This window comes from Geotrypetes seraphini, chromosome 1 (assembly GCF_902459505.1).
Source record: "Geotrypetes seraphini chromosome 1, aGeoSer1.1, whole genome shotgun sequence".
NCBI classification, from domain to species: Eukaryota; Metazoa; Chordata; class Amphibia; order Gymnophiona; family Dermophiidae; genus Geotrypetes; species Geotrypetes seraphini.
The window spans coordinates 303,958,132-303,971,304 of record NC_047084.1 but is presented as its reverse complement, the minus strand read 5'-3'; the positions used below and the strand labels follow the sequence as shown (position 1 = coordinate 303,971,304).

The window sequence follows — 13,173 nt, the reverse complement described above, 5'->3', positions numbered from 1 at the left end:
ACTAGGGCCCGGATTCATTATATGGCGCCGATATCGGCAGCTGTCTAAAGAGTGGCCGCCGATTGCATGCCAATCACACGACAATGCCATACAGATAGTCTGAAATTTTGTGCTTAAACTCTTACCAGTGTTGGACCAGAGGGGCTTCTCTGGTCCAACACTGGCAAGAGTTTAAGCACAAAATTTCAGATTTGAAATGGAGAATTATAGCCTACATTAGAGTAGGGTGGGAGGATGGTAACTTTGTAGAACGTTTAAATTTTAAAGAACAAAAGTGGATTTTTTTGAGCAGCTCCATGTCATTCTTCGGGGCCTTGATTGGCTACGTATGAGATCATGACGTATACATTTCTCCAAAAAAAGCCGCGGCCATGTTTGCTGTAGACCTTTACTGAATAGCATTCATGGAACCGACATAACTAAGGTAACTTATGTTAAGCTATATTAAATAAGGCTATCCTTATAGATTTTAAGGGCTGTATCTATGGGATAGTCAAAAATTTTAAGGCTGGATACAGCTGAGCTATATTTATTTATTTATATTTACTGATATCTCTTCTTATTGCTAGGGGAAATACCTTGATAAAGCCCCCTGGGTGAAACATAGCCTATGTTGGATGAAGATCCCCTGCTATGCTTCCCAAAGAGATGAGTATTTGAATAATAATAATAATATCTTCCTAATGAAAACTAAAATAAATAATTAAAATAAAATAAAATAAAAATAGACCGATGAAGATTCTGGTGCTAGTGAATTTGTGTATGAAAACTGACACACAGTTTGCACCGCTGAGGTCTTTAAACGGGTTATTACCTGAATACCTAAGGTCTTTTTTGTCTATATGCTATTGTGATTAGAAAACCTTAGTAAAAATAAAATAGATTAGATTGTGTGTCTGATATATTTGTGCTCCTTTTTCTGGAGCCATATGGTAACCCTACATATAGAGAGTCACTCCTCTGAGAAAGATAGGCACCGTAAATGTAGGCAAGGGTTTTCAAGGCCTACATCTCTGGCACCTATCTTTGCCGTGAATCACGCCTTATGTAAGCGCTTTATGGTGCCTAATGCCACTTCCAGCGTTAGCCACACCCATAGGCCCCAGTAGGTGCCTCTGGAGACGTAATTCTGACGCCTTTTGTTTAGGCGCCGGTAAGCGCTTAAAATTTAATGTTAATTGTTGTTTCAAACGACATGTCCCAATTAACTTAGGCCCCAGTAGGGCGCCTCCCGGTGCCTAAGTTTAGAAGGCGTTTATTGAATTTCCCTCTTGATGTTTATGTTTATTCAACTAAAATCAGCAGATAATGAAAGGAACAAGTAGAAAAGACCGAACCATCCAGACAACAAGAGCACAGTCTTTCACCTTCCATCTAAGTGTGTTTTCCCCAAGATTAGAACACTGAACCTTTCCGACCTACTGGTCACAACTCCACACTACAAACCTCTCCAAAGAGAAATAAAAACTTTGTTATTCAGGAACTTTATCAAGACAAACTAATGCCTTAACTGACCAAATCAAAATAATCCCTGATCCTATATCTTTCCGATTAAGTAATAGACCTGTAATTTGTCCCTGCTATTTGTTCCTAATCCTGTAATTCACCTGGAAATGTCCAGAATACTTATTTTATAATCTGCCTAGAACCACAAGGTAAAGGCGGAATAAAAGTCGCTAATGTTATGAACACCTATTTGTAGATTAAAGGCCTGTTTAAAACAGGATTTAAGCAGCTCCTGAAATTTCTTATAATCAAGTTCTCTCCCATGAGAGATTGCTCCAAAGAGCTGGGGACAACCCAAAAAAGCCCTTTTTCTAGTGGTGCTCCTGAGTTTTCTAGTGGTGTTCCCATATAAGCTACCGTGATTTGAAACTCGCTGTATAAGAAGCAGGTATACTGAGTCAAGAAGTAAGGAAATTGAAGGGGTTATCTAAATGTCTTTCTTGTTTGCTTAATTTCCCTGGTTGTCACACACTTCTGGTATATTAAGACAACATTCCTCTCACATGAAATCTTAATAAAGAGCTTGGCAGAAGAGCTGCATATCATTATGAAACATTTTTCTTTAGTATCTCTCTTAGAAAACCAGCCCCATTACACAGAGAAACCAGCTCTAGGAAACCAGCTGCTTGGCAGTTGCAATGCAGAATGTGACACATTTTCACCTTTCCTTTTTTTTTTTCTTCTAATGATGGGGACAATTTAGAACTTTTCCGTTCCTTTTCTCTCATATTTCAATTCTCAGCTTCTCTTCTTATGCACTCACTCTTCCCACACAAAGAGCTGTCTAGAGTGTGAGACTGTTAATCCTGTGCCTCACTCTTGCACCTACAGGATAGGTAAGGGGTGACTGTTCAAATAGTAAGTGAATCTGCAGTACAGGAACTCTGGTGAGCATAAACATCAGGACTGGTGTTAGTGTGGCAAACAGGGCAGTTGCCCTGGTTCTCCATGCCACAGAGGGCCCTAACCCTGTCTCAAGCTGAAGGAGGTACAGCCTGCAGGTGGACTATAGGCTCCTCCCCATTTTCTATCCCGGGCCCCTTCATGTCTAATACTAAACCTAATTAACATACATATATGGAGGGCCATTTTTCATAGGACACCCAAATCTGGGTTTGGATGTTTTGCAGAAGACACACAAAAATCCAGTACCAAACAAGCCCATTTTCAAAACTGTAAAATGTCTATCTTGGTTTTTGGGTTTTTTTTTTCCAAAATGACCATTTTTCAGATATGCGTCTATCTTTTTGAAACTTTTCTGAAAAAAACACATTCAAAAGAAAAATGCACGAAACAAGTCATTGGGATGTAGGAGGACCAGCAGCTTCAGTAGATTGGCCACACAGACATCCCAGCAGAGCAGTAGGGAACCTTAGTGGGAACTACAATGAATTCTACATAAAAAGTCCCAGCAACACATCTTATTATAACTCCCTTATAGTGTTTAGTGAGCCCTCCAAAACCCACTAGACCCAACTGTACACCACAGCAATAATAATAATATAATAATAATATTTTATTTTGTATACCGCCATACCCAGGGAGTTCAAGGCGGTTCACAACAGATAGATGAATTACATACAGTGCGATTAGAAAAAGAGGAAACATATCAAAGCAATCGTAGGGTCAAACTCGTTTACAATAACAATTAAGGTGAGGGAAGGGCCAAATACGGGTACATACAGAGTGTGCTGTAGTAGGATACAATTAAGTTTAAGAGAGGGGGGGAACCAAGCATATTAGCTGGGAAAAAAAGGGGGGGGGGGCGGAAAAAGAGGAAGAGGAGAGGGGGGGGGAGATGGGGGAAGGGGGCGTTAAGGGATAGGTCTGTTGCAAAGAAGGGTTTGATCTGTTTTCTAAGGTGGAGAAGGGGAAACGTTATGGCGGAAGAGGGGAGCGTTAGGGATTTGGTCCGTTAAAAAGTAGAGTTTTGAGCTTTTTTCTGAAGGGGGGGTATGAAGAGCAGTCAAGTATGATTTGGGCGAGCCATGAATTTAGTTTGGCCGCTTGAAAAGAGAAGGTTCGTTCGAAGAATCTTTTAAGATGGCACGATTTCAGTGAGGGAAAAGCGAACAAAGTTGATCTGCGGGAGCTTTTCTTATTATAGTTCAGGTTGAAGTGGGGGTAAAGATAGGCTGGTGACATACCAGATACGGTTTTGTAGCAGATGCAAGAAAACTTAAATAGAACTCTGGATTCGAATGGCAGCCAGTGCAACTTGTTGTAGAAAGGGGATATGTGTTCCCATTTCTTCAGGCCAAAGATAAGGCGGATGGCAGTATTTTGGACCAGTCTCAGTTTCCTGGTGATTTTCTTGAAGGCGCCTAGATAAATGATGTTACAGTAGTCTAGGACACCAAGAATGGAAGATTGGACCAGCAGACGAAAGGAGGTGTCATCAAAGTATTTTTTAATGGTGCGGAGTTTCCAGAGTACCGAGATGCTTTTTTTAAACACTAGGTCAGTGTGTTTCTCCAGAGTGAGATGCTTGTCTAAAGTGACTCCTAATATTTTTAATGATTGTTCAATACAGTAGTCAAGTCCATTGATGGTTATCGTAGTTTCCTTAATTTTGTCGTTTGGGGATACTAAGAGGAGTTTAGTTTTTTCTGGGTTTAGCTTTAGTCTAAATGCTGACATCCAAAGTTCGATCTGATTTAGGGTGAAGGATAGCGAGTTTAGAAACTCTGAGGTAAAGTAAGAGAGCGGAATGATTATTGTGATGTCGTCAGCGTAGATGAAAAATTTGAGCTTTAAGCTTTGTAGGAGATTTCCTAGGGAGACAAGGTAGATGTTAAATAGGGTGGGGGACAGGGGGGAGCCTTGTGGGACTCCACAAGGGTTGTCCCAGCTGTAGGAGGTAGTATCGTCCTTGAACACCTTGTAGGTTCTTGTTGTCAGGAATCCATGGAACCAATTGAGAACATGACCTGAGATTCCAATAGAAGTCAGACAGTCTAGTAGAGTGTCGTGGTCAACCAAGTCAAATGCGCTACTTAGATCGAGTTGCAATATTAGAGCACAAGAGCCTTGGCTGAATAGTTGATGAAGGTAGTCGAGCAGGGAAGCTAAAATTGTTTCGGTACTGTGACCTGACCGGAAGCCGGATTGATTGTCGTGCAAGATATTGTGTTTTTCTAAGTATGTGGTGAGTTCGGTGTTTACTATCCCTTCTGCTATTTTGGTAACCAGGGGGATATTGGCGATAGGTCTAAAGTTGGAGGCCATGTTAGAAGGCTCTTTAGTATTTTTCTTAATTGGTGTAATCATAATGTGCCCTTGTTCTACTGGGAACTTCCCCGAGGATAGTAGAGAGTTGATCCAAGTCAGCATTTTGGCCTTAAAATGGACTGGGGCCGATTTCATGACATTAGGGGGGCAGGTGTCCAGTCTGCAGTAGGAGTTGGCATACTTATTGTAGTGTTTATTAAAAGTTTGCCAGTCTATGGGTGAGAATGTGTTCCAGTACAGGTCAGCTCTGGAATCGCCTGAGTCTAGTAGAATGGGGTAACACCAGTGGGGCTTGGTTGGGTCGGTAAGAGAGGATCTTAGTTTTTGTATTTTGGAGGTGAAGAAATCCGCCAAGCTGTTTGCTGTTAGAGTGGGCTCTTCGGGTGTGTTGATAAATGTTTCTATATTGTATAGATCATTTACCAGCTTAAAAAGCTTGTTGCTGTTGGTTGAGATGTCGCCAATTTTGAGGGCATAGAAGTTTTTGCGTTTTTCTTTGGATCGATTTTTGTAGGTTTTTACTTTTAATCTCCAGGCGGTTCTGTGCTCTTGCGTTCCTGATTTTAGCCAAAGCCTTTCCGATTTTCTTAGGTCTCTCTTTAGCATTAGCAGTTCTGTGTCAAACCAGCCCTCTAGGTTTTTAACTCTCTTTCTGCGGGTTTTGATGGGGGCCATTTTATTTAGGCTATTGGTGCTATCAGTAATCCAGGAGTTCATGAATTGATCGGTTTGTTTGTTTTGTTCTGATATGATCTCATAGTGAGACCAGAATTCTACAGGATTTATCTTACCTCTGCTGGTATGGAATTTTTTATTTCTTGTGTTTGGGATATAATTTGTTGGACTCATAGTTTTTAGTTGGCAATCAAGTTCAAAATTGCAGAGGCTATGATCCGACCATAGTGAGTCGGTCCAGTGTTCTTGTTTCCAGATTATTTTGGGGTGAGGTAGCTCTCGAGAAGAGAAAGAAACAAGATCTAGCTGATGGCCTTTTTGATGGGTTTTAACTGGGGGGGGTTTGAGGTACCCTAGTGAAGAGATGAGTGACCAGAGTTCTGTGGTTTCAGGTTGGTCTATTTTTTCAAGGTGGATATTAATATCTCCACATAGTAGGTTGTAAGGGCAAGATAGAGAGTTAGTTAGTAAGAATTCGAAGAAGTCATCCTTGGCAAGGTTCCATTTTTTTGGTGGAACATAAAACAGAGTTGTTGTTAAAGCAGCTGTTAGGGATTTGGATGATAGTGAGACTGAAAGAATTTCGAGGTTGGGAGTGGATTTTGAGTTTAGAATAGAGCAGTGTAGGTTGTCTTTAAAAATTATGGCTAGGCCTCCCCCCCTACCCCAGGTCCTAGCTAGCGATAAAATTTTGAAGCCTGGGGGAAGGCAGTCTTGGATAATAATATCGTTGTCGGATAATAGCCATGTTTCTGTAAATAGGGCGAAGTCAGGGTTGGTTTCTTTCAGCCAGTCCTTAATTAGTATGGACTTGTTCCTCATGGATCTTATATTTAAGTAGGAGCCATGTAGGTTTTGGTAGTTGGTCGGATCGATTGGACAGATGTGGGAGTAAGTTAGTTTTTTTAGTGATCGTTGTTTTTTTATGTGTTGTTTGGACGGTCTGCGTAGTGGTGGCAGAATTGGTATTGGGAAGGGGCCTGCTTCAGAGTAGTCATATAATGTGCGGTGAGAGATAGTGGGTGTTTTAGATTTTACCGGACGGAATGAGGGGTTAAGGACAGGGATAGGGGTTGGGGTAAGTGAGTTGATTAGGCAAATTCTGAACCAGATCAGGTAGAGTAGAAAAAGTGGTAAGCAGATGGGGCAGGCCATGATACAGATCTATCTGTGGGGAGAATGGGGTAAAAAGGCTGAGGTTGTGATTGGGAGGAGGAAACACAGTCCAGCCAAAGGAGGGATTGGGATGACTGGAGAGCAGGCCAGCCGAGGGAGGATTGATGGCTGGGGGTAAAATGGAAGAGACAAAAGGGACTGGCAAAGGGAGTTTACTTATCGTCTAGAGGTTCTGTCTGTGAAGACCTTCCAATTTGGTAGGAGGCCTTCTCTGCAGACCCTTCACAGTCTCTTCACCGTCGCTTGGTCCCAAGAGGCGCGCACTTGGGACCAGGGTTGGTCACTGTCTCTCGCTCAGTGAAGATGGGAGGTTATTCTTTCCTAGAACCGATCTGTTGGAGGTCTGTTCGTCCAGGCGCTTCACCAAGGCGCGTGCTAAAGCGTGGCGGCACACCGTCAGTGCGACCTGTTTTAAGGTTGGCGATCCCTTACAGGTTCGGGAGGGAGGCAGAGCAGTGCTCCCACGCTCCTCTCCCCTTGGAGACAGACGAGGGGTCCGGCGGCCAGCAGGCAACAGTGCTGGGGCCGAAGAAAAAGGCTGGCCTTTGTCGGTGCGACCTGTTTTAAGGTCGGCGATCCCTTGCAGGTTCGGGAGGGGGGCGGAGCAGTGCTCCCACGCTCCTCTCCCCTTGGAGACAGACGAGGGCTCCGGCGGCCAGCAGGCAACAGTGCTGGGGCCGAAGAAAAAGGCTGGCCTTTGTCGGTGCGACCTGTTTTAAGGTCGGTGATCCCTTGCAGGTTCGGGAGGGGGGCGGAGCAGTGCTCCCACGCTCCTCTCCCCTTGGAGACAGACGAGGGCTCTGGCGGCCAGCAGGCAACAGTGCTGGGGCTGAAGAAAAAGGCTGGCCTTTGTCGGTGCGACCTGTTTTAAGGTCGGCGATCCCTTGCAGGTTCGGGAGGGGGGCGGAGCAGTGCTCCCACGCTCCTCTCCCCTTGGAGACAGACGAGGGCTCCGGCGGCCAGCAGGCAACAGTGCTGGGGCCGAAGAAAAAGGCTGGCCTTTGTCGGTGCGACCTGTTTTAAGGTCGGCGATCCCTTGTCTGAAGGTGTCACCTATATGTATGAACAGGATGATTTGGGTGGTTTTTGGAAGGTTCACATAATTTACCATAAATGTAGTAGTTAGGGTGGGATATTGGCCAGAACTTCATCTCTATGGTTGACTACACCGCCTTGCTTCTCTACTAGGACTCACCGTGACATCTGAAGCTATCATTCAGGGAGGTATGTACTGTTTCATTCACATATGTATCTTTGGGATTGGGAGGGGGTCAATGACTACTGGGGGGTCATGTTTGAATCCCTCCAGTGGCCATCTATTCAATTAGGGCACCTTTTTGGTATTTATCATTATTAAAACGGTGGCAAGACAAATGTGCGCAGTCAAATATGCCCAGACATTTCAGAGCAGGACAATTGCGCATGAGACAATTGCGCGCAGGACTCCGCGTGCATTTGTCTTGCACGCTATTGTCTAGCACAATAGACTGCGCGCATGTGTCCGCATGCATTTGTCTTGTGCGCTACTGGCTTGCGCGATATAGACCTGCGCACATGTATCCTGCGCTTCATTGTCTTGCCTCAAATGTCTGTGCATATTTGACTGCGTGCATTTGTCTTGTGCGCATTTGACTATGAACCAAATTGTGCCCTGAACATATTCTTAAATGTTTAATTATGGCAGAAGACCTACCAAGTTATAAGCCCTCCCTAGTTCTGCCCACACCCCACATCACCTTGAGTTTTAGATGAACTACTGATCAACAGCATAAATATACATCTAGAAAATAGGTTTCAAAAAATAGAGAATTGGAAGGGTTTGGCAAGAAAAGCGTCCATAAGAACATAAGTAGTGCCTCTGCTGGGTCAGACCACAGGTCCATCACGCCCAGCAGTCCACTCCCGCGGTGGCCCAACAGGTCATGACCTGTCTGAATCATCCCTTGGTTTCTCATCGAAGTCCTATCTTCCCATCCAATTCTTGACCCTTTGTCCCCGCACCCCTTTCAGTACCCTACGATCCCTTTGTCCCTCAGGAATCCGTCCAATCCCTGTTTGAATCCCTGTACTGTATTCTGCCTGATCACTTCCTCCGGGAGCGCATTCCATGTGTCCACGACCCTTTGGGTGAAGAAAAACTTCCTTGCATTTGTCTTGAACCTATCCCCCTTCAGTTTCTCCGAGTGCCCCCTCGTACCCGTTGTCCCTCTCAGTCTGAAGAACCTGTCCCTATCCACCCTCTCTATGCCTCTCAGGATTTTGAAGGTCTCTATCATATCTCCCCTGAGCCTCCTCTTTTCCAGAGAGAAGAGACCCAGCTTATCCAGCCTCTCGGCGTATGGGCAGTTTTCCAGCCCTCTTACCAGCTTCGTTGCTCTCCTTTGGACTCTCTCAAGTACCGCCATGTCCTTCTTGAGGTGCGGCGACCAATACTGAACGCAGTATTCCAGATGCGGGCGCACCATCGCCCGATATAGTGGCATGATGACTTCCCGCGTCCTGGTTGTGATACCCTTCTTTATGATGCCCAGCATCCTGTTGGCTTTTTTCGCCGCTGCTGCATACTGTGCGGATGGCTTCATCTGCCCCTTTATGCCATTCCTTGGAAGTTTTTCTCTTTTGAAATGAGTCCCTTAATGATGTCTCCAAATGGAAGCTATTCACCATCAATAAATAATTATTTTTGAAAGGAGGAATTCTCAGTGAGCATGAATAGTCTATAAACACTCTAAGGAGCCAAATGGAGCAAGCCTTTACATTTAGACCAGTGTGCCGTGGCGAGATTCCTGGTGTGCAGCTAGACGCTGTCGAGGAGGAGAGGCACCGGTTGATAGCAGGTCAGTGGTATCTGCAGGCTGCCTGGGAAGTTGCTGAGTTGGTCAAGGTCCAAAAAGGTCCTGAAAACCTTTATCCAATTAAGACTGGTGCTTGATCCAGGTGAGGTTCTCTGCTGTTACCTTCCCAGTTTTGAGGAGTGCATCCAGACCTTACCACAGTAGCATATACCAATTCTAAAACTACCGTAGGACACCTGAGTGCACTCCGCAGTACTGGAATCTAACCTGTAGTAAGCGCATATTAGTGCTTATTGAAGATTAGCAAAAGGGTCCCTATGGGAGCAAGTTAAAGGCTGTGAAACATTTGTGAATATTGCATTCTAATTATCTTCTCCAAGCAGCTTGACACAAATCATGACTGGCAGGAGACAGGAAAAATAAGAAGCAGTCGTATGCCCTCCCATCTTCTCCTCACACACACACACACATACATAATTCTCCTACATACAGTGAAGGTCAAAAAGCTGGGGTTATTTTAATGTAATTTTGATCCCTAATGTGATTTGTGATATATCAGTGTAAGTCACATTAGGTATTTGCATAGTAATGAGAAGTAAAACATGTATATGCATATGTTGTATTTCATTACTTCCTAACCCAGGGGTATCCAACCTTTTGGCTTCCCTGGGCCGCACTGGCCGAAAAAACTATTTCTGGGGCTGCACAAACACGCAAATGCTGCAGCAAGACAGAGGAAGGAGCCGGTAAGATGGAAAACACCTGGGGGCAGCAGAGGAAAACACTGCATCGCCCTCAACTGGGGCCGCACAAAATACTTCACGGGGCCGCATGCGGCCCTCGGGCCACAGGTTGGGCACCCCTGTCCTAACCCTGTGGTAACTTAAATATCTCCACAGTATTTTTGATCAAAGAGAGTTAGGGCTGTCTAAGTCTTATTAAGGCCCAAAGAACATGACTTAAAGCCCTAACTCTGCTTGATTAATTCCTTCTTTAGCCACATATGGCGGAAAAATTTGCCTACAAATGTACTACAGCGAGGTTAGGGAATTACTTGGCGATGACAGAGAATCACCCAGAGTGCTCATTTTAATATTAATGACCTTGTTGTACTACATTTGCATGGCGGAGTCGGAGATAGCTAGGAAGCTCGGAAAAGAACATAGTGAGCCATTCTAATAATTGGCCAGTAAAATACTGCCCCACTGCTCCAGCTGGAGCAGGTTCAGCGACCGCGTTAAAGGCACGTTAAATTTTAAGAATCTTCCCCTAAGACTGGCACTGGGCAGTCTGGCATGGTCTGTGTCCTGTATGGCAAATTGATTTAGGAAGGACTAGAGAGGTCTTTGATGGAAACTCCAGTAATTGGGGATGGGCGGACAGCGCCAGTCAAACGCTTTACAATCTGTGTCCCAGAAATGTCAAAGAAATACAATTTAATCATGAATTAGGGGAGTGTGTGGCACAGTGGTTAGAGCTACAGCCTCAGCACCATGAGGTTGTGGGTTCAAAGCCTGTGCTGCTCCTTGTGACCCTGGACAAGTCACTTAATCCCCCATTGCCCCAGGTATATTAGATAGACTGTGAATCCACCGGGGCAGACAGGGAAAAATGCTTTGAGTACCTGAATGTAAGCCACTTAGACTATAAGTGGTATATAAATGCTTAAATAAATAAATTAATAATGCTTATGACTATTGGGCAGACTGGATGGACCATTCAGGTCCTTTATCTGCTGTCATTTACTATGTTGATTCCCCATCAGTAATGCTGAGATGCAGGTAAAACAATGCTCATCACCAGCAGCAAGGAAGACATGCTGTATCTACTGGAAAAGTCATACCATGGGATTAGAATGGATCATGAACACGAAAAATGATGATGCTCTTGAACTTGAAGGCAATAGAATAGAAGTTGTAAAGGGTTTCAATCTCCTGGGCTCCTTCATAAACAAAGAAGCCACTAGCAGGGAACCTAGACCCCCCCCCCCCCCCCAGCACCCTCAACATTATATTAAGTACACTAACATAGCATCTATCCCACCAATCTTCCTCCTTCAATTTAAGCAACCATCCAGTCTGTAATTCCCAAGCAAATGTATCCCACATGTATGCTGAACTAATTTCTCTCTGTGAATATTAATTTATGATGAACAAACTGTGTTATATGAATGTCACTGCAACCCGTTTTGTCTAATTATTATGTAACTAGTTTGTCTAATTATTATGTATGTTACCTTGTAACCCATTCTGAGCTCTCTGAGGAGGATGGGATATACAGTACACAAATTAAATAAATAAATCATTTAATTAATAACATAAATAAACATTTTCAGCAAATGCTATTTCATAAGAGCAAGCACATATGCTTTGTAGGAATGGAGCATGGGAGTGGCACACACTTACACGCATTGATTATAAAATATTAAAATTTATGCATATACTTCCACAATCTAGGTGCAAGCATTTGCAGCTGCTCTATGGCTTGTGAAAGTGCTTGTGGTGAAAATATCGGTGCATATTGACTTATTATGCAAGAATTCTATAAAGAAAAGTGGGCACCTAGTTTTCCTTATAGATTATGTTCCAAATAGGTGCATTCCTAGTGCTTAAAATAGGCTTCATTTTATCGAATTACCCTCCATGGGGGTAGAGAGAACGAGAAATAAAGGGAGGTGGAAGGGTGGGAGATGAAAAGTGAGAAAGGAGAAGTGAAAGAGAGTCTGTGTGAAATATGGAGAAAGAGAGATGCTGAGACAAGAGGCAATGGCAGGGGATACTGAAAGGACAATTTTGAACATCTCACTCATTGGCAGGTCAACGTTTTGAGAGCTATTAAGAGGCGATTCTCCACCCCAGCTGAGTAGGAGCAGCAGATGCATCTCAGTTCATGTTAATATCATAAATTCTACTATTTGTTTATTCAAAGTCGAGATAAAAACAGTATGTTAGCAGACACAGGGGTCGATGCAGAAAGCTACCACAAGCCTTGCTGCATGGATACTGTGAGGTATATACTAACGAACAAAGCAGGACAGGGATGAGCACGGGTGGAAGAGAAGGGTGCCACTAGATTCCAAGAAATTTAGGGGGGAGGTGGAGTTTAGTCATGGGAATGGTGGGGTAACGGGTAGGGTTACCTTTTGAGGACATGTCCGGGGGTCCAGAGGGCTTTTTGAAACCCGGCATTTTGTGATTTAATCGCGTGGCATCCGCGCATGTGTGGACTTCCTCCCTGCATGACAAGAGCAGGTGGGTGGGGGGGGGGGCTAGGGCAGGACTGGGGAGTTACAGGACAGGGATGGGCAAAACTGGGCGGGCCTGGGGGCAGGCCTAGGGGTCCAGATTTTCCGATTGGAAAATCTGGCAACCCTTGTAATGGGTGATGTGTGCCCTAGACACCAGGGATGTTTGGGGGCTTGGGATAGGATGAGAGAAGAGAAATTCTGTGTCATGCTTGCCTGCAGCATTTTTTTATGTCACCCTTCCTGTCAGTGGCAGAGCCAATCACCACTCGAGCACTGACAGGAAAGGTGACATTTATCAATGAGCTGTGCATTACTGCTGCAGTTTTTATGTGGCAGTAATTTACATGCTAGTTTATTATATGTATTATGCTGCGGTATTTTTTGTGTGCTGTGCGAAAGAACTGCAGCTCTACCACAAGGCTTGCTGCATGTGTCTCACAGTCACCTCACTGCATTTGTCAGTCAATAGTCAACCTTGAAACTTAAATCTATTTTAGCTGATGACACTTGATGGCAAAATACCAGTATGACAGAAAAGAAATT

At 44.2% G+C, this 13,173-nt stretch overlaps 1 protein-coding gene across 1 annotated transcript in view; it reads right to left on the bottom strand.

The window, feature by feature from the left end:
• Positions 1 to 13,173, bottom strand: part of LOC117365127 (dedicator of cytokinesis protein 2-like) — a 1,549,644-nt gene that overhangs the window by 1,175,592 nt on the left and 360,879 nt on the right. The window lies entirely within an intron of this gene.